The following is a 22,377-nucleotide window of genomic DNA, read 5'->3' on the forward strand; positions in this document are numbered from 1 at the left end:
TGTTTTTCAATCATTTAAAAAACAATGCTCTGGGAGCCAGCAAAAATGATGTGGAGATGCTGGTGTTGGACTGGGGTAAACACAGTAAGAGTTTTAACAACACCAGGTTAAAGTCCAACACGTTTATTTGGTAGCAAATACCATTAGCTTTCGGAGCGCTGCTCCTTCGTTAGATGGAGTGGAAATCTGCTCTCAAACAGGGCACAGAGACACAAAAGCAAGTTACAGAATACTGATTAGAATGCGAATCTCTACAGCCAACCAGGTCTTAAAGATACAGATAATGTGAGTGGAGGGAGCATTAAGCACAGGTTAAAGAGATGTGTATCGTCTCCAGACAGGACAGCCAGTGAGATTCTGCAAGTCCAGGAGGCAAGCTGTGGGGGTTACTGATAGTGTGACATAAATCCAACATCCCGGTTTAGGCCGTCCTCATGTGTGCGGAACTTGGCTATCAGTTTCTGCTCAGCGACTCTGCGCTGTCGTGTGTCGTGAAGGCCGCCTTGGATGTTGGATTTATGTCACACTATCAGTAACCCCCACAGCTTGCCTCCTGGACTTGCAGAATCTCACTGGCTGTCCTGTCTGGAGACGATACACATCTCTTTAACCTGTGCTTAATGCTCCCTCCACTCACATTATCTGTATCTTTAAGACCTGGTTGGCTGTAGGGATTCGCATTCTAATCAGTATTCTGTAACTTGCTTTTGTGTCTCTGTGCCCTGTTTGAGAGCAGATTTCCACTCCATCTGACGAAGGGGCAGCGCTCCGAAAGCTAATGGTATTTGCTACCAAATAAACCTGTTGGACTTTAACCTGGTGTTGTTAAAACTCTTACTGAGCCAGCAAAAACACAGGACATAAACAAGACATGACTCTCCAACATGGGTTCTGCCACAACTGAGAAAAGTTTACAGCTCAAAGTGGCAAATTGTAAACATTCATGTTAATGTTTTTTTTAAACATAATGTATAAAATAGTGAGTGTTTCCACAACCTTTATGAAAGATATGAATCAAAATCAATAGTGCAGAAGGTTATTCGGCCCATCAAGCTTGCACTGGCAACAATTCCACCCAGTCCCTATCCCTTAACCCCAAATATTTACCCTGCTAGTCCTCCTGAAATTAAGGGGCAATTTTACATGGCCAATCAACTTAACCTGCACATCTTTGGAATGTGGGAGGAAACCCACAGTCATGGGGAGAACATGCAAACCACACAGTCACCCGAGGCTGGAATTGAACCCCGGTTTCTGGCGCTGTGAGGCAGCAGTGTTAACCTCTGTGCCATGCCTGTTCAATTTAATGGTAAATAGAAGTACACTGGAAAAAAAGGCTTTCATCTCGGATCTATTTGTGATTGTGAGATCACTCCCAATATCTTTCCAATTGCTTTGCGTCCCACCACCACCAGATTTCTTTTCCTCTTTCACCATCATTCTCCTGCTCCTTTGTTGAAGTCATCAGCTGATTCCACAAACGCAGACTGCCCTCGTCCAAATTAACAATCGTGTTCATGTGAACCTTGATACCAGGATATTTTGACTGCAGCTAGGATCATCTTCAGGCACTTGCGTTTCCAAGACAAGCCACTGGACATCAAAAATAGGTAGAAACACCAATTCTGCTCATCCTAATGGAGAAGCTCTGACAAAGGGCCATCCAGATTCAAACCGCTCTATTCTCTCACCTGGTGTTGTTAGAGTTCTTACTCTATTCTCTCTCCACAGATGCTGTTAGACCAGCTGAGATTTTCCAGCATTTTCTCTTTGTTTATGATGGAAACTTCCTTATCTATTTTGGATTGCAGTTCACTTAATTTTACCAAGTAGGGCAGCACCCGTTCCAGTGCAAATGGAAACAGCTCAAAGTTACGACACAGAAACAGGACATTCAACCCAAAATAGTGCATGTTGCTACTTGCCCTTCAATGCAAGCAAGTAGTTTTGAATTTAATTTGGTTTTAATATGGGACCATGGCAAGTTGTTTATCTTGGTCCATTTATCCTTCATCCGCTTGCCCAATCCAATTTTAAATTTTGACAAGAGTTTCTGTCCCAACCACTAACACTGAAAGTGAATTCCACAGCCTCACAGCTGTGTGTGAAGTAGTTTCATTGCTCTTTGTTCTAAATTTCTTAAACGCGTTATTGTATTTGTTGCCTTTTCCACCAATCCAAAATTCCAAGGCGCTTCACCATTTTTCCACTAAAGAGGCTTAAGTTACTTTTTAACATGCATTTTTAACAGAAACTTGCTTAATGTCCTCAGACAGCCTCATGCGGAGTTGGACACATAAGCAGACATGAGATGTTTAAAATGCAGGCTGTTACGCACAACTCCCAAACAATGGTCAATTCATTAGCATTATCTGTTCTTTAAGGAAGACATCTAGCACCTTAGTGCTAGCAGGGGTCTTTTCTTGTCTTACTAGTCTTTGAAGAGAGGGTTTTAAATGTATCAAAAAGTCAGATACCTAAAGATAATCTGGGCTCAAAAAGATGCTAAAGGGGAAAAGAGTTCTGCTCTGCCATGGGCTAGGATGGGCAGGGTGCAGGCAGATATTGTTCTTTTACATGCATGGTGGCACAGTAGTTTACCACTGGTTCCTTTCAGCACCAGGGATCCAGGTTCCACTCTGGCTTCATGTGACTATTTGTGTGGAGTTTACACATTCTTCCCGTGTCCACGTGAGTTTCCTCTGGGTGCTCCAGTTTCCTCCCACGCTCCAAAAATGTGTGGGTTAAGTTGATTGGCTATGCTAAATTGCCCCTTAGTGTTAGGGAGATTAGCAGGGTAAATACATGGGGATACAGGGGTGGGGCCAGGGTGGGACTATCGTCAGTGCAGGCTCGATGGACCGAATGGCCTCATTCTGCACTCTAGGGATCCTATGATACATGGAATTATGTGGCCAATCCACCAAAGTAGACAAATGTCCACGTTAGTTATTTTTTGCAACCAAAATACTGAAGATGAGAGGCAGTGTTTAGTCCAAGTAATTCGTAGAGCATCAAGATCTATATAAAGGATAGTGGTTAAAGAAATTAAAAGTTCGTTATTTGAATGCACAGAGATAGATGCAACAAGATAGATGAACTACCAGAATGGCCGTTCCCTCCCCGGCACCACACAAGACCCCCAAATTCACCCGAATTATCCTCCCAACCCCTTCTGTACCTACTTCCCCACGAACACTAGTGACCCACTGACTGACCACCCCAACACTCCCCCCGACTCCCCCTCCCACTGACCACCCAATTACCCCACCCCCATGTCAAATCCTACCCATATTTACCTTCTCTCTGGCTTCTCAATGTGAATGGGACCTTTATTAAACTTAGCTTCTTTACAGACAATAGTGCCGTTAAAAGAAAGGGTGCATGGCATCCTTCCCTCTGATTCAACTGCAGTTGACTAAAAGTCTCGGGAGCACACTACACTGCACTTTTCTGAGGAGGCCTGAATCAAAGGGCAAAAAAGCTGCAACTGCATTTTAGTGCAAGTAAACAGGAGTGAAATGGCAATCTGATTCCGACTGCCACTCAAAGTTCTAGACCATTGTTTCAAAGTGACAGGATTGGGAAATAAATATTTCAGGGTGTGCAACATTTCAGAAAGATGAACATAAGGGATTATCCCCGATAATTAACGATAACAAAGGCAGTGGGAAAAAAAATCTTGGCTCAAAAGATTGGAGGTAAAATCAGTATAGGTGGAGATTAACAAGGTTCAGAAAATATTGGTGCGAATAGTTTATAAGCCTCTGATAGTAGTTATACCACTGAACTGAGCATTAAGAAATAATTGGAGTTTGCAACAATTGAAGCTTGTAACAAAAGTAATGTCATGATCATGGGGACTTTAATCTTCATATAGACCACACAAATCAAATTGTAAAGGGTGGTTTGGTGAATTTGTAGAATGACTTCCCTACCGATTCCTAGACAATATATTGAGGAGCAAGCTAGGTATAACACTGTTTTAGACCTGGTATTATGTAATGAGGCAGGGTTAGTTAGTAATCATATAGTAAAAAATAGGGAAAGAATGATCACAATATAATTGAATTCCATATTAAATTTGAAAGCAACGCACTCAAGTCCAAATCAAGAATCATAAATTCAAACAAAGCCAATTACATAGGTCTGTGCAGGTGCTGGCTGGAGTTCATTGGTAAATAGACTAAAAATGTATGGTGGTAAATATTAGTGTAGGAAAATTTACAGAAAATGCAAGTTGTTCAACAAAAATACATTTCACTGAAAACAAACCAAAGTTACAGCAAGAAAGATCCATCGCGATTCATTAAGGAAGAAGAGGCTCTCAATGTTACAAAGATGAGGATCGGAAACGTTTTAGAAAACAGACAGCGGACAAAATGTTGATGGAAAAAGGGGAAGCATAAAATACATTAGAGTGTTTTTTGAAGTGAGGAGGAGAGTCACTCAAATAAATATTGGTTCCTTTGAGGCAATGAATGCTTGAGGCTCACTTCGGAGTTAGCAAGGTGTCAAGGATTTGCATAATCTGGTTCCAACTGATCAAATAGCCAAAGTAGGGGAACAAATCACCATCAAAGCGAACGGTTTATGGTGGAACCTGAAAACAATAACCTTCATCAATTGCAAGAAATGTTGACACATCCAGAATGGCCAGTCTGACTGCAGAGGTGTTCATGATAGAACTCTCTCCAATATTACAAATTGATGCTCATTGTTTAGGGTGCTGCGCCAATTTGTAAGAGCCTTGTGGACCTGAACATTTAGAGAAAATTCATCATGATTTCCTGTTGTACATCAATCCACATTTCAACAACAAGGATATAAAATATAAAGTTAAATACAAATTAACTTTATTGGAACAGCAATTTTCAGATGACTAAGCTTTGTTCAATCACAGGATCTAATCACAGTGTAGCAGCATCCAATTACTCCACTTCTACTTTCTAATGCACTGCTCTTTGTCATACCAGGCACAATTTGTACAGAGAAGTAATTCCATGCTTTTAGCAGCCTCACCTTCTGCATAGCTAACGTCATCCAATTTCCTTTCATGGCTACTTGAAAGAAAGTACTAACAACTGAAGAGGGTATTTGACTATGTTGAAAATGGAATTTACAGAAAGGAACAGCAACAATCTCCATGTTTAAGGCTGGACACTCAGTGGCAGAAAACAGCCTGTGAGGGCACGGGTTTAACAATGATGCCCATTTACTGCTGAGACACACAGCACACCACAAGTGTTTATAAACCACAAAATGCTGGAAATACTCAGAAGGTCATCTATGGTTCTGATTAAAGGCAATCAACTGTTAACTCTGCGCTGCATCTCCCTGGATGCTGCCTGACCTGAGAATCTCCCACATTTTCTGTTTTTTTCTCAAATATCCAGCATTTGCAATTTTTTTTGCATCATTTAAACGAAAAGCCAAAGTAGAAAACGTCCATAGATTATTAAAGAATCTTGGACAGGGCATATACCATTTTTGACAAGCTTGACTACTTCATGTCACAATATTTGGTCATGCTTTTGTGTCAGGTTCACCATTGTAAATTTTTGGATCTACATTTCTTATTCAATTTCCACGCGTCAAGTGTCATCAAGTTAATGCAGGCTCTGGCCATTATGTGGTGCTGTGGAGTAAGCTTTTGAAGTTCTCACTGAACTCGTCACCATTTTGTATGTAAAAACTCATCAACTGACCACGGGCAACATGTACAATTTAGACAAAAGAACAAAATCACAGCTGCTGTTTATTTTAAACAGTCCCACAAGGCAAGAAACTCTCTTTCAAATTCAAGTGATACTTTTGCCATTTTCACGTTCATGATGAAGCCAATAAACTGGATGAAAAGTAATCATTCTACCTTCATTTTGCATACTTACGGGTCCCACTCCAGAGACCGGAGCAGAAAAGTTAGGCTAACACTCCAGTGTAGTACTGAGGGAGTACTGCTTAGTCAGAGGTGTCATCTTTCCAATGGGATACTAACCAGTGGCCTCTCAGCTGATGTGAAAGATCCCATGGCATTAATTCGAAGAAGAATTAGGAAATTTCTCCTTGCCCTGGTTATCGTGCATCAACCAACATCATGAGAACAGATTATTGGGTCATTATCTTACTGCTGTTTGAGATACCCTGCTATGCACCAATTGTCACATTTTCTATATTAAAAGAGTGATTATACTTCTCAGGATATCCCTAAATCTGGACCTTCCAGCTGAGTTCTGAGAGAGATCAAGAATGGGAATCTTGCATGATTTATTTCCACCCTTCTCAAAAACATTAGAGCCCTTGGTTGGGACCAGCTAACTCGGCACATCTGAGAATTTGTATGGGCCAATTACATGCTGGCTGTACTAAGTTGCTTGTTCAGTCCTTCAATCTTCCAGCTTGTTCAAATTAAATAGCATCATGTAAATTAATATAAATAACTATCTTCAGTAAAATTGCTCCTTCTTTATTCTGGTTCGAAATTGTTTCATGTAGAGATACAAAATTACATTGGGGTAAGAACTGGATTTCACACCCAACCCATTCTTCATTCAACTGTTGTACAAGTCTACTAATTGCCAATTTCACTCCCAATTTCTGATGGAGCGATGAAGGAGCAGCGCTCCGAAAGCTCGTGCTACCAAATAAGCCTGTTGGACTTTAACCTGGTGTTGTGAGACTACTTACTGTGCCTACCCCAGTCCATCGCCGGCATCTCCACATTGTTTGAAATATGACTACAAACAAAATGTTTCTGGACAATTTCATTGAAGTTAAAATGTTTAATAAAAAAATCTGCTCCCTAATCACTTAGTGCATAACTGGAGTGTGGTACGCATTTTTCATAAGAATCACTTGTATTCACATCACAGAGATTATAGGCCCTCTGTCACAGTTATTTATTTGAAAAAAGGATAACGCAGGATCAACTCTTTACGACCATCTGACTTGGCCTTTGTTAAAGCTGTGATGACATGTCGAAATCAATGCCATAAATCACCCTTCCATATCATGGTTAACAAAGTATTCCTGAGGAGCAGTCGCCCAGCACTTCACGCTCCAGCCCAACTAGCCATGACTGAGACACCATTGTAGGAATTTAACAGAGTAGCCTGGTTGAGAAGCAATTTGATGCTAGAACCGTGCATGCGAAACAGTAATTCATCAATAGCAACAAGGCTCAATACCAAGGGCTTGCTCAATTAATCAAGTGGAAGTCTTCACAGGACCTGTTTAAATGATAAATGAGAGAATGTGTGTCCACGTAACCAGTGACCTCAATCCTTAGAGGCCCCCTACCATCACCACGCAATTATCAAATCAGTCATTTTCTCAGCAAAATCATTAAAGTACTTTGCATTAGGTTCCAAAACTCAGCACCAAATAGAGCTGCATTGAGCTTAAGAACAGAATGAATCATGAACAGGATACTTGGCAGTGAAGATCCCTCATCTATCACATGAACACTCGCAATCTAATAATGCCTACTTGTTCACTCAACAGGATGTAGGTGTTGCTGGCTAGGCCAGCATTTATTGAGGATCACTATTTGCCTTGGATAAGGTGCTGGTGAGCCACAACTTTGAATCGCTACAGTCCATGTGGTGTCGGTACATCCAGTGCTAATAGGAAGGGATTTCAAGAACCTTTATCCAGGGACAGTGAAGGGACAGCAATTCAGTTTCAAGTCAGGATGGTATGTGACATCTACTTTCTCAGGAGACTGAGGAAATTTGGCGTGTCAGCTACAACTCTCACCAACTTCTACAGATGCACCATAGAAAGCATTCTATCTGGTTGTATCACAGCTTGGTATGGCTCCTGCTCCAAGACCGCAAGAAGCTACAAAGGATCGTGAATAAAGCCTAGTCCATTACTCAAACCAGCCTCCCACCCACTGACACTGTCTAGACTTCCTGCTGCCTTGGAAAAGCAGCCAGCATAATCAAGAACCCCACGCACCCCAGACATACTCTCTTCCACCTTCTTCCGTCGGGAAAAAGATACAAAAGTCTGAGATCACGTACTAACCGACTCAAGAACAACTTCTTCCCTGCTGCCATCAGACTTTTGAATGAACCTACCTCGCATTAAGTTGATCTTTCTCTTCACCCTAGCTATGACTAACACTACATTCTCTACTCCTTTCCTTCTCTATGTATGGTATGCTGTGTCTGTATAGTGCCCAAGAAATAATACTTTTCACTGTATACTAATATATGTGACAATAATAAATCAAATCAAAATCAAAGACATGGAGCAGAACTTGCAGATGGTGGCATTCCCAAGTATCTGCTGGCCCTTGCCTTATAGGTGGCAGAAGTTGCAGGTTTAGAAGATGCTGACGAAGGAGCCATGATGAGATGGTATACACTTCTGCATCAGTGATGAAGGGAGTGAATGTTTTAGGGTGATGGATTGGTTGCCAATTAAGCAAGTTATGTTCTCCTGGATGGTGTTTAGCTTACGTTTTGTTGTAACCACATTCATTTGATTTGATTTATTATTATCACATGTATTAACATAGTGAAAAGTATTGTTTCTTGCGTGCTATACAGACAAAATATACCGTTCATAGAGAAGGAAGTGAGAAAGTGCAGAATTTAGTGTTACAGTCATAGCTGGGGTGAAGAGAAAGATCAACTTAATGCAAGGCAAGTCCATTCAAAAGTCTGACAGCAGCAGGGAAGAAGCTATTCTTGAGTCGGTTGGTACGTGACCTCAGATTTTTGTATCTTTTTCCCAAAGGAAGAAGGTGGAAGAGAGTATATCTGTGATGGATTGGGCTACATTCATGACCTTTTGTAATTCCTTGTTGTCTTGGGCAGAGCAGGAGCCATACCAAGCTGTGATACAACCAGAATGAATGCTTTCTATAGTGCATCTGTAAAAGTTGGAGTCGTAGCTGACATGCCAAATTTCCTTAGTCTTCTCAGAAAATAAGAGGCGTTGGTGGGCTTTCTTAACTATAGTGTTGACATGGGGGGGACCAGGACAAGTTGTTGGTGATCTGGACACCTAAAACATGAAGCTCTCGACCCTTTTTACTTCGTCCCCGTTGATGTAGACAGGGGAGTGCTCTCCTTTACGCTTCCTGAAGTCGATGACAATCTCCTTCATTTTGTTGGCATTGAGGGAGATTATTGTTGCCGCACCAGTTCACCAGATTCTCTATCTTGTTTCTGTACTCTGTCTCATCATTGTTTGAGATCTGACCCACTACGGTGTCGTCAGCAAACTTGAAAATCGAATTGGAGGGGAATTTGGCTGCACAGTCATAGGTGTATAAGGAGTATAGTAGGGGGCTGAGAACACAGCCTTGTGGGGCACCGGTGTTGAAGATGATCGTGGAGGAGGTGTTGTTGCCTATCCTTACTAATTGTGGTCTGTGAGTTAGGAAGTTCAGGATCCAGTCGCAGAGGGAGGTGCCGAGGCCCAGGCCACGGAGTTTGGAGATGGGTTTCGTGGGAATAATAGTGTTGAAGGCTGAGTTGTAGTCAATAAATATGAGTCTGACATAGGGGTTCTCGTTATCTAGGCCACATTCAGGCTTAGATTGATAAGTGGCAGGTCACATTCATCTAGGCAAACGGAGAGTATTCCACCACAGTCCCCACTTTGTGCCTTGCAGATGGTGGGCTGAGTTTGGGGAGTGAGTAGGCGAAATACTTGCCACAGAATGCCTAGCTTCTGATCTGCTCTTGTAGCCACAGTTTTTACAAGGCTGGTCCTGTTCTGTTTCTGCACAATGATAACAACATTCAGAGGGGTTCAGTGATGATAATGCCATTGAATGTCAAGGAGAAATGGTTAGATTCTCTCTTGTTGGACATAGTCATTGCCTGGTATTTGTATGGTGAAAATGTGACCTGCCACTCATCAATCTAAGCCTGAATGTGGCCTAGATCTTGCTGCATGAAAGCACGGACTGTTTATCTGAGGAATCACAAATCGCTCTGAACATTGTTTGATTGCACATTCTCGCTTCTGACCTTATGATGGATGCAATATCATTGATAAAGCAGCTGAAGATGGTTGTGCCTAGAACATGACCCTCAGGAACTCCTACAGCAATGTCCTGAATAGAGATGATTGACTTCCAATAACCACAACCATCTTCCTTGACGTTGGGTATCTCTGCAACCAGTTGAGAACTTTCCTGCGAAACCCCTCTCCCCCTAAACCTGAACATTATTGAGCAGGTTATTGAGTCTCCCATCCATTGATTCTGTCTATACTTCCCGCTGCCTCAGAAAAGCAGCCAGCAAAATTAAGGACGCTATGCACCCCGGACATATTCTCTTCCATTGGGAAAAAAATACAAAAGTCTGAGGTCACATACCAACCGACTCAAGAACAGCTTCTTCCCTGCTGCCATCAGACTTTTGAGTGGACCTATCTCGCATTAAGTTGATCTTTCTCTACACCCCAGCTATGACTGTAACACTACATTCTGCACTCTTGCGTTTCCTTCTCTATGAACAGTATGCTTTGTCTGTATAGTACACAAGAAACAATATTTTTCACTATATACTAATACATGTGACAATAATAAATCAAATCAAATCAGGTTATTACTCTGTAAATGCAGCTGGGTAGCACAGTTGACAATACCTTCCATCACTTTGCTGGTAAGAGTAGACTAATGGGGTGGTAATTGGCCAGCTTAGATTTGCCTTTAATAAAACACATATCTGAGAAATTTTGCACATTTGCTGTGTAAATGTCAGTGTTGCAGCTGTACTAAAACAGCTTGGCTGGAGGACAAGGTTAGTTCTGGAGCACAAGTCTTCCGTACAATTGCCAGAATGTTGTCAGGGCCCAAAGCCTTTCCAGTATCTCGTGCCTTCAGCTGTTTCTTGATATCATGTGGAGTGAATCAAGTTGGCTGAAGATTGGCATCCTCAATGCTGGGGGCCTCAGATGTATCACCTCTTGGCACTTCTGGCTGAAGATGGTTGCACATGCTTCAGATTTGTCTTTTGCACTGCACTCCCCCATCATGGGAGGATGGGAAAATTAGTATAGCCTCCTCCTCCAGTTAGTTAATTGCCCACAGTTCACAACTAGATGTGACAGGACAGCAGAGCTTTGATCTGATCGGTTAGTCGTCAAATTGCTTGGGTCTATCACATTACTCCCAGTATTTGGCATGTGAGCAATCCTGTGTTGAAGCTTCACCAGTTTGACAGCTCTTTCTTAGCATTTTCAATATAGTAGAATATTTTTGAAGTTAACTCCCTATTAAACCCAAATAATATCTCACTATGGTGACTGGCCTAACAACAATAGACTACTTTTATTCAAATATAAAAAGAGAGAATGAACTGTCCCACGTTGCACTGGAGGGGTTCTATGATTCTATGTTGTACTGAACAATAAGATCAGAAAGCGATCACATTTATTCTGGCACTGTGTAAATTAGCTGTACCAGTATCACTGATCCAGGTGACATCAGCTGGCAGTATGTACTGAAAATAAAACTAGCGTGTTTCTGGTCTGAATGCTTCATGGCATATGAAATCTCCCACTTGGTAGCCAACCTGCTAACATTTAGAGAAACATTTCTCACCCTCTCTCTGTTTTTAACATATCTAAACAGTGACTGCTAGCACAACATGTGTTGATAACACTGAATCACCAGAACTACAAATCAAGCTGATAAAGAATGCTCTGCCAGGCATGCCCAAGGTCCTTGAACAGCAATCCATGCCAGTGCAGCAGATTCTAATTTCAACAACTATTAAACAAGTATACGGACCTTCCTCGCCCATACATCTGCCCAGCAGTTGGTTTTAGTTCACCATTCAGATCAGCAATGCCTGCACCCTACATTCAGCAAGGATATTTGGGAACGGTGATGGGAATAAACCAGGGAACCGTTTACTTTCACCAAGGTCAGGGATAGGGTGAAGCAAATTGGACAAGGTTTGTAATTTTAGCTGGCTGGAAATCAGGAAGGAAAGATGATTGCAGCAAAGTAGGCAAAAAAAAAATCACTGGAGTCCATCAACTCCAGGCACTAGTTGGCTATGAAAAGTGGCAAGTATGTGCTGGGCTAAAACAGACTTTATAAATGATTCGTTAAGGCAAAGCCAAGCTGGCGATTCTTGCCAATAACTGTCCTGCCTTGAGGAAGTTGGAGATTGAGTGCTATGTTATGTTAACGGAAAGTGGTGTGCACTACTATAGTGGCGACAACACTGAACTGGGTACAGCTTGTGTTAAATACTACAGTGTGCACACTGGCTATCATTAATCCTGGTGATTCTGACATCAGGAGCATGTCAGCACATCAATGAGAAATAAAGTTAGCTACAGTGGAAATATTTTACAGATCAAATTATACTGTAAAAAAACGCTCTGCCAGCTGAATGCAAATCTGATCCCTTACATTTCGCAGTAGGGTCAGAGCAAACAAATCGGATGGAGGGAGAACAGGCTTGAATTTAGCTGTCAAAATGAAGGGTGCAGGTTGATACTGCACACGCAAGGCGCAACTACTCCACCCTACCACCTATTGTAAAATAGGTTTCTGTTGAACAGATGGGTGTGACAGTATTATGCAATTGATCATTCCACCTATCCACCTAGCTATTCCCATTGAGCAAAAACATCACATATCAAAACACATACCTTTTCTTGCAAAACACTATTGCACAGCAATGGATAATTGACCAGTTAGACTAACAACTAGAAATGTGGTTTAAAGCCACATTTAGATTTAGAATAAGTGCAATAGAGGGGGGCAGCATCAAGAAATCTTCTTACCAGACTCCAAGGCAATTGAGTGGTAAATGTCATGTGTGGAGTCTAATTCAAATCAGAAATATCACATTGATCCCAAGTTTGATCTCTGGCCTACACTGAATTAATTGATCTCAGTGGAGAATCCCTCCAATGCAGGAGACCAGTCAGCCCATCGAGCCTGCACCAACAACACTCCCTATCACCTATCCCATGCAACCCCACGTATTTATCCTGCTAGTCCCCCGACACTAAGGGGCAATTTTGCATGGCCAATTAATCCACACATCTTTGGCGTGTGGAAGGAAAACGGAGCACCTGGACCAAACCCACTGGGAGTGGAAAATGCATGATTGTGAATGCGGTTATCAGCTGAGGGTAATTGTGATTTGACTGCAATTCCCACCCATGTCCTAACACACCGACACAGAAAAAAACAAGCCGGTTGGGAGATTTACTGAAGAGCTTTGTGCACACACACAACTGTCATTAACAAATGCCACCAAAAACAAGGAAGGGTTATTCAGCTCAAGCCAACTCTATGATTCAATTAAATTGTGGCAGATTATAGAATCCTACAGTGCAGAAGGAGGCCATTCGGCCCATCGGGTCTGGAGCTGTGAGGCAGCAGTGCTAACCACTGTGCCACTGTCGGTTGAATCTGTAAACTCAACTCCACTTGCCAGCCTTGGCCCCAGAATCGTTGATACCCTGACTAATACAATCTTTAAGAAAGGTGGGACGAAAAGAAAGCTAATGTTTCCATCATGCAATATTACTCCTGAGAGATGGTGCACTATGTTCTTATGCACCTCAGTGATCTGCTGTAGGCTGTTACATGAAGACAGAATCATTGTGGACTGCTGTACTGGGTGTGGAACACTTTAATGAACAAGGTGTGTCTATATGCCAATGTTATTAATTCTTGACTTTGCTGGCAGAGTCCATTGTTTGTTGTTGCTGCTTGTGAAATTTTGAATATGCACCCGCATGCCTCAATCTCACTCACTCGGTACTCCCTTTTAAAAGTGTTATGGTTCACTTTTCAATTGCAAATACCAACTAGAGAAAAAACTGTTCTTGGCCACATTTAAATGAGACTCATTTGCTTTTATTCGTTGTTAAATTACATTGTTTAAGTTGAGACCTAGATCTCCGGTGCTGCTGCAGTGAAAGAAGTTTTGGCTGAGTGCCAAATTCTCCATTCTCGCTGGCAGTGGGGTGGGAACAGAAGAGATTGGAGAATCCTGCACTACGCCTTAATGTGAGCTACTGCTATTCAGAAACCAGTGGCTTTGCTCACACATGATCCGTGACATGGGCGCACGGCAGCATAGTGGTTAGCGCTGCCGCCTCAGAGCCAAGGACCCGGGTTTGATTCCTGGCTTGGGTCAGTGTGTGGAGTTTGCACGTTCTCCCTGTGTCTGCATGGGTTTCCTCCAGGTGCTCCGATTTCCTCCCACAGTCCAAAAGACATGCTGGTTAGGTGCTTTGGCCGTGCTAAATTCTCCCTCAGTGTACCCGAACAGGTGCTGGAGTGTGGCGACTAGGGGATTTTCACAGTAACTTCGTTGCAGTGTTAATGTAAGCTGACTTGTGACTAATAAATAAACTTTACATCCCTCCAAGGGGCAGCTGATCATTGCTGGTCAGTGCTTAGAATGTCTGAACTCTGCAACAAGTCCCAGTTCATGATCATAGTACACTAAAGCACTTTACTGTCTAAGGCAGATCACCGTGAGTGAAAGACACCAGTACCACCCTCCAATTAGTAAATACCTCCCATTAAGGCAGTTGACAGACGAGAGGTCAGATATATAGGGTCTTGGCAACTGGGAAACTACCTTTCGCGTTAATCAAAATAGATTTATCAATTCATAGCAGGGACTATGGTTAGGCTAAAAGGATGCCACACTGTTTCGGATAGGATGGGTGAACTGATAAAATTATTCAATGAAGAAACTGATACAAAGCAGGAAGGTTTACAGTCAAACTGCATTTAGCCTCAGTGTGAATGCGATATAAATTTATAAAACAACTTTGATCAAGAGGATTGGTGGATGACTATCGCCAAAGGCGTGTGGTCCTGATGACATATTCCTTTTGGACGAATCATAGTTGTGCTCTCTTTATTAAACCCAAATCTCTGCCCTACCTTCACTGGCATAGGGATTTATTTTAAGTCCTTGTTAGGACAAATTATTTATTCAGGATTAATTCTTAATTAATTCTTCCAGAGTACAATGCTGTTTATGATTTCCTTGCCCATTATACTTTTCACTTTATTTATGATGTTGAATGGTATTTTTGAAAAGTGAATCATGTTTTAACCATAAAATGCCTTTCTGATCTTCAAAAGGAAAGCAGCTTGAAAATTTCCCCCCAGTTATTGTTCAGGATGAAGTAAATTTGTTACGAAAAGAACCTCCATTTATGGAATTGCTGTTTTAAAAAAAAAATTTTACACTACTGTCAACAGAACTCGGAACTGATCTTCAGGGATAAATTGCTTCTGATCTGCATGCTTACAGCATCCGGCATGATCACATGCTGAAAACGGCAGTAAAATAGTGATGACATTTACACTCAACAACTCATCAAAACTGGTAAGCAAGCCTTTGCAAACAGTATACGGTACTATAGTCAAAAGAACAGATTTATAACATGCTTAAGTGTCCCAACTCCCTTGGAACACACTCACTGTAGCTGCAATTATGCAGGAAATTTGATGAACCATGATCAATAAATTCAATTAGTATTGGATGTCATGCTTCTTGGTCAACAGCTCAATCTCAGTATCATATCTCTAACACAAACCTCGTGACGCATTACTGAACCTATGCATTATTTTGTCGGTACGCTGCTAGATGCTTGCACTACAAATGATGATAGTAACTTGTTTCTCACCTAAACTTTTTTTAAAAAGTGTTGTGCAACAGCAAATTTGACCAGCTTCACTTCAAGTCCTATAGCTATAGGTAACAAGTGAAAAGCAAGCCGATTACATAGTTTTTGGCTGCTGTGTGCTCCTCATTGCTACACTCTGTTCACCCATTCTTTTTTGTTTGGTACCTACTTACATCCCCCCTACCTAAACATAATTAATTAATTGAGCATTCAACAGAATTATCTGGCATATTTACTAAACACGTGCATCACCACAATATGATCATTGCTCGCAACATTGGTATAAAATTGCATAATATGGGTTTTTGTGACTACAAGTTATTGACCAGTATTGAGTAGGAACAGTTTCAAACATATATATTTCTCCCATCTTCAGGAATAATCAAGCTTACAATAAATTAGGACAAGTGACATCCGAGGGATAAACTTGTTTTTCAGCCAGTACTTCCAAGTATAAAAAACTATGTAATATTTTATATTTGATTTAAACTCAGCTGGTGACCTGCAACTCTGCAGCATAAAAATTCAGGTCACTCACAGCCACCTAAGACTGCACTTGCAAACAACTGTTGGAATCAGAAGATAACAATCTGAACTTAAGACTGTGTGGAGGTAACATGGATGCTAAAAGCAATTTAATATAGATTTTCAATGTATGAAAAAGTCTGACCATTTAATGTCTGGCTTAGATTTAAGAAAATAAGCTAGTGCAGTCTTCCACCTTGCTATAAATTAATCCCGTCACCAATTATGGAAGTCATGATGTGGAAATGCCGGCGTTGGACTGGGGTAAACACAGTAAGGAGTCTAACAACACCAGGTTAAAGTCCAACAGGTTTATTTGGTAGCAAACGCCACTAGCTTTTGGAGCGCTGCTCCTTCGTCATATGGAGTGGAAATCTGCTCTCAAAAAAGATTTCCACTCCATCTGGCGAAGGAGCAGCGCTCTGAAAGCTAGTGGCGTTTGCTACCAAATAAACCTGGTGGACTTTAACCTGGTGTTGTTAGACTCCTTACCAATTATGGAATACATGGCTAGGTGGTGTAAACAAATCTGCATAAATGACACCCAAGTTGCTTTTCCAACAGACAAGGCTATGAACTAAATATAAAGTAAAAACATTGGCCACAATTTCAGAGACTTAAAAATGAAACACATTTGCACACATTGCTTTTCCTTTCCAGACAATCAGTCACAGTCACTGATCTACCATCACTGAAGTAATTAAATATCCATTTTTATTGTATGGATTTTTAGTCAGTGTTTTGAAGATTACATTCTAGCATCTGTGATAATCACAAACCAGTCGTCTAGTCACAACTTGGACTGATCTGAATCCAGGTCTACTGAAATTGAACTGCAGGTCAAGGGGTTATGGTTGTCATGCCAAGGAAGTTGTTCATACATTTCAGGCCAAGTCTGGGATTTGGAGAATTATCAAGTTCAACTAACTAATTGCAAATAAATTTTGCTCAAATTTGATTATGAAAACAGACTTGGGTCGATTCTTTTTTTACAACAAACTCATATACTTCATTCAAATCTAACACCAACTATCGATGGCTCCCAAAAACGCACACCAAAAGCATGTTCTGTTACATACATTCAAGAAGTTCCAAGTACCAAATTAATCATCAACTTGGAAAATGTTTCACAGCACAGAGATAAGACTTGATATTTATTTAGCAAACTTAATTTAATGATTAGAAAAAAATGTTTTAAAACATTCACTGGGTAGAGAGATCAGAACTGCATTTTATTGAATGGTAATTCTTTCTGAAATGCAGATTCATTGTTCTGTTCTAGGCTGGAAAGTAAACTTAGAATAATTCTGAGTGCATAATTTCACCCACTAACTGCCTAAATGAATTAAATAGTATGACTCAAGAGACAAGAATAAACACTATCTGCCTACCAATAATATGCGAAGGTCATGAAGACAGTGGTGTTTAATGGTAAGAATCAGCCAAAGTTGGAAGAGCTAACATTACTCACGCTGGTGCTCCAAGCGCAGGTAATGTAACTATTAAAAGTAAAAGTCTTCAAATGAGGATTCTTGAACCCGATGGGGCCCACCCAAGAGATCGTAAGATTGCCATATTTCTGCTTGCAAAATCATATTTCTTCAGCTTTCTGTATTTGACAAATTATTTATATTTCGCAATGTATTAATACAATGACTTGTACTGCAATTTATTTCAGGCGACTGTCAAGGTTTAAAAAACATTTTAAAGATAATTTTTAAAGTTTAATCATCATTTTAAAATCATTCTCCAGATTTTTCTTCTTCCAGAGGACAGGTTGTGATTCTATACAAAAAATATATAACGTACCCATTAAGTATATAATGTACCCATTACAAATTTCAGATTCACAGTGGAAAGGCTCAAATCCAGCATCATCAGTCACTCTTAAGCAGACATACACCTGGGATACATTAGACTAATAGAGTTACCACTAGTGTATTCAGCAATTGTAACATAGACCCCTGGTGCATACACTATATTCACACATGCTGTCAAATGCATTCTTTTGCAATTACAAGAGGCAAACCGAGGAGACTCAACAAGGCACTATAAACAAACTAGATGAACTACATGAACTGCATGCAGTTTCCGGTGAATTTTATTTCCTACTATTCACTGAACCATAAAAAGAAAATGTGCGAGTGCAACACTTTTCAGTCATGACTTTCTCTACTCAGGTTATATGCTATTATATCTTAGCTTGAGAAAGGGAGTGAGTGTGTGCGCATGCATGGAGAAAAGAAGCAAGTCTTAAAGATACAGACAATGTGAGTTGAGAGGGGGTTAAGCACAGGTTAGAGATGTGTATTGTCTCCAGCCAGGACAGTTAGTGAGATTTTGCAAGCCTAGGCAAGTCGTGGGGGTTGCAGATAGTGTGACATGAACCCAAGATCCCGATTGAGGCCGTCCTCATGTGTGTGGAACTTGGCTATCAGTTTCTGCTCAGCGATTCTGCGTTGTCGTGTGTCGTGAAGGCCGCCTTGGAGAACGCTTACCCAAAAGATCAGAGGCTGAATGCCCGTGACTGCTGAAGTCTTCCCCAACTGGAAGGGAACACTCCTGCCTGGTGATTGTTGAGCGGTGTTCATTCATTCGTTGTCGTAGCATCTGCACGGTCTCCCCAATGTACCATGCCTCGGGACAGCCTTTCCTGCAGCATATCAGGTAGACAGTGTTGGCCGAGTTGCAAGAGTATGTACCATGTACCTGGTGGATGGTGTTCTCACGTGAGATGATGGCATCGATGTCGATGATCTGGCATGTCTTGAAGAGGTTGCTGTGGCAGGGTTGTGCGGTGTCGTGGTCACTGTTCTCCTGAAGGCTGGGTAGTTTGCTGTGGACAATGGTCTGTTTGAGGTTGTGCGGTTGTTGAAGGCAAGAAGTGGGGATGGCCTTGGCGAGATGTTCGTCTTCATCGGTGACATGTTGAAGACTCCTGAGAAGATGTCGTAGTTTCCCCGCTCCGTGGTCATGATCACAAACCTGATCATGATCAAACAGCACCTAATGTCCAATCATACATTTTTTGAAAGGAGTCATTGGGCAGTAAATAGGACTGGGGAATTTGGTAGATTCTTTTCCACTTCTTGGATTAATTCAGGTGGCCCAAGTGTTCCCTTGGCGGAGATCAGTTAATGCATAGAAATGGAGACTAAAACCATAATTGTACACATCTCTGCACAGAGAACCAAAAGTTCACAGAATGTTCTACCATCTAATAATCTGGGAGACAGCTTGGGGATGGGAAGGGGTGAGGGTGGGGGAAGGAGAGCGAGCGAGAGGGCGAGTGGTGCTGGTAAGGAATAGGGAAATATAATCGAGAAAACAAAAATTATGAAATAGCTATTGTGCCAAGAAAAATATATATATATCTCATCCTGACTGTTTATAAAATCATTTATTTTTAAATATAATGGACAAAAACTTTACATGGACTGAAGCCATGAATGGCTACAATTCGCACAAAAATAATTTCAAGCAATTTTGCTATCTCTAAGGAGATGCTAATACCCCTCGTGACTACAGAAATCAAATTGCAAGTAAATGCACAAAGGCCCCTTTACAATTCTGAGGCAAAGCTCTGCCTAACAGACAATTCACCTGCGAAGACAAAGGACTTTGAAATCTTTGGTAAAACTTATTAATGGATGGAACCATTAACCATCTCAAGAATCCAGACCATGAACATGCATCCTTTGTCCAAACTAAGTAGAAGTGGGAGTTATGTCCATGATCACCCCCCATCATTGGATTCACGTGAAACACAGTCTTATTTTGTCTGCGGTCTTTGTCCTGTATCTCTTTCTTACTCTTATCCCTCTTTATTGTATGAATCCACAAAAAAAGGGACAGGGAAACATTACCAACACTCTTTTCCCATCTTAAGTATATGTAAAATAAACTAACTCTGATTTTATTTAATCTCAAGTTTGCTGCAGAGGGTTATTAATAGAGGATTGGATCACCCTTAGGCTGAAGGGTTGGGGAAAATACACCACCACATATGAAGAGTAAAATCAAAAATTAAGAAAAACACCGGTTTATGGAGAGGTGGGGAGAAATCAGGGCCATTTGAAATTAAACCCTCTCCTATCTAACACAGCGAAGAATTGTGCTGAGAGTAATCAAACATTGTGTACATGAAAATGCCACAGTTTGAAAGATGAGCAGGCTAGGAGCATAAACATTCTCCATTAAGGATTATTGCTTGCAGTGACTGAAGAACTGTTTTAGTGAAGGACATAAGAAGGTTGCTTTAAAACTCACGTGAATACAACTCACCATTACATACTGTATGTAGGGTTAGTTAGAAGCAAAATAAAGGAAAATAAAAATGAAGCATAGCAATGAGAAGTTCTACATACTAAATAAAGACTCAGTTATATTTTAACCTAGTATTGGAAGATTTTATAGACTGCTTTCAAAACTACTCTCCAATGATACAAGACACTTTCATACACGGCAACCTCAAGGCTTTTCTCCCTTCAGCATGTTATCAGGAGTTCCTACCCAGAATGTGATGATGTTGAATCACAGAGCAGCAGCAGTAGGGGACAGGAAGTAGCAGCACTGCTTGGATTGGAGACAGTGTGCACTGGAAGGCATTCGACAACAGAACAGTACATGGGCAAGAGACCCAATGTCAGTGGAGGAAACTGGTGGAGCAGAGACTTTCTGGGTATAGAGTGGGCAAGGTTATCAACTTGAATTACAGTGAGGTGGGAGTTACAAGCATGACTTAGTGTGTACTGGCGAGGGAGGGAAGGGGTATGGGGAATCAGAAAAACCTGAAACATTCGCTCTGTTACTCTGTCCACAGATACTGTCTGACCCGCTAAGTATTTCCAGCATTTTCCGTTTAAAAACCAGGAATGTAAAATTTCCAAGGACAGAGGTACAGCATTCTCCCAATCAGTTGAATTTCCTCACTTCCCTTCACAAAAAAAAACAAACCAATGCCACAAGAGTACAGAGCAAGACTAATTCCTATACTCTCTGGAATTGACAAAACAGATGCTTTCTCCTGTGGGGCACTCTACGACGAGGGGTTATAGTCTTAGCATAAGGGGTAGCAAATTTAAAAGAGTTGAGGAGAAACTACTTCTCCCAAAGGGTTGTGAATCTGTGGAATTCACTACCCCAAAGTGCCGTGGATGCTGGGACAGTGAGTAAATTTAAGGAGTTACACAGATTTTTAATTGGTAATGGGCTAAAGGGTTATGGGGAGAAGGCAGGAAAATGGGGATGAGGAGCATATCAGCCATGATCGAATGGCGGAGCGGACTCAATGGGCCGAATGGCCTAATTCTGCTCTTACATCTTATGAACTTATGAACATCAAGAATATTTCTTTGCTCATTCTTATGCATCGATGATGTGGCCAATCCTTATTGCCCACACCCAAGTGCCCTTCAGAAGGAATTAGTAAACCACCTACTTGAAGCACTGCAGTCTTTGTCACATGGGTACCCCCAGAGTGCTGTTACTGACGGAACTCCAGGAATTTGACCTAGCAATAATGAAGGAATGGAGATGCTGTTCCAAGTCAGGATAGTATGTGACGCGAGGGGGACTTGCACATGGCGGTGCTCCCGTGAGTGTGCTGCCCTTGTCCTTCTCTATGGTAGAGACTGCAGGTTTGTAAGGCCTGGCGATTTGCGGAGTTATGGTTGACAGTCAAATTTCTCATCAACAGTGACCTCTTTAAAGTTGTTGCTGATGGTAATGCCATAGAGACAAGTTAGATTTTTGTTGGAGATAGTCATTACTTGGCACACCTGTGTGAATATTACTATTTCATAGCCTGAATGTTTTTGTATGAAGACACATAGTTTTGTATGAATTCAGATAAAGCAAACACCCTGCAATCAGGTAAAGACATCTCTTTTTCTGACCTTATAATGGATGGAAAAATCACTGAGTAAGCAGCTGAAAATGATTGGGACTAGGACGCTACTCTGAGAAGCACCTATCCTACAGCTGAAATGATTTTCCTCCAACAACCACAAACACCTTCCTTGACACTTGGTATGACTTTAGCTTCTGGAGAGCTTTCCCTGATTTTCAGTGTCTTGAATTTCGCTAGGTCTCCTTGATGTCACACTTATTCAAATGCTACCTTGTCTCACATCACTTCTGAAATTCAACTTTTTTTTGGTCCATGTTTAGACCAATGTTGCACGAGGTTTGGAGCAG

The 22,377-nt window shown here is 41.3% G+C and overlaps 1 protein-coding gene and 1 pseudogene across 1 annotated transcript in view; one reads left to right on the top strand and one right to left on the bottom strand.

Annotated features, from left to right (window-relative positions):
* The window catches only part of LOC144502562 (neural proliferation differentiation and control protein 1-like), a 176,303-nt gene that overhangs the window by 118,800 nt on the left and 35,126 nt on the right, over nt 1–22,377 (bottom strand). The gene's annotated exons all lie outside the window — the stretch shown is intronic.
* Nucleotides 11,967–12,302, top strand: LOC144503026 (large ribosomal subunit protein eL30 pseudogene; annotated as a pseudogene).

This window comes from Mustelus asterias, chromosome 13 (assembly GCF_964213995.1).
Source record: "Mustelus asterias chromosome 13, sMusAst1.hap1.1, whole genome shotgun sequence".
NCBI lineage: Eukaryota > Metazoa > Chordata > Chondrichthyes > Carcharhiniformes > Triakidae > Mustelus > Mustelus asterias.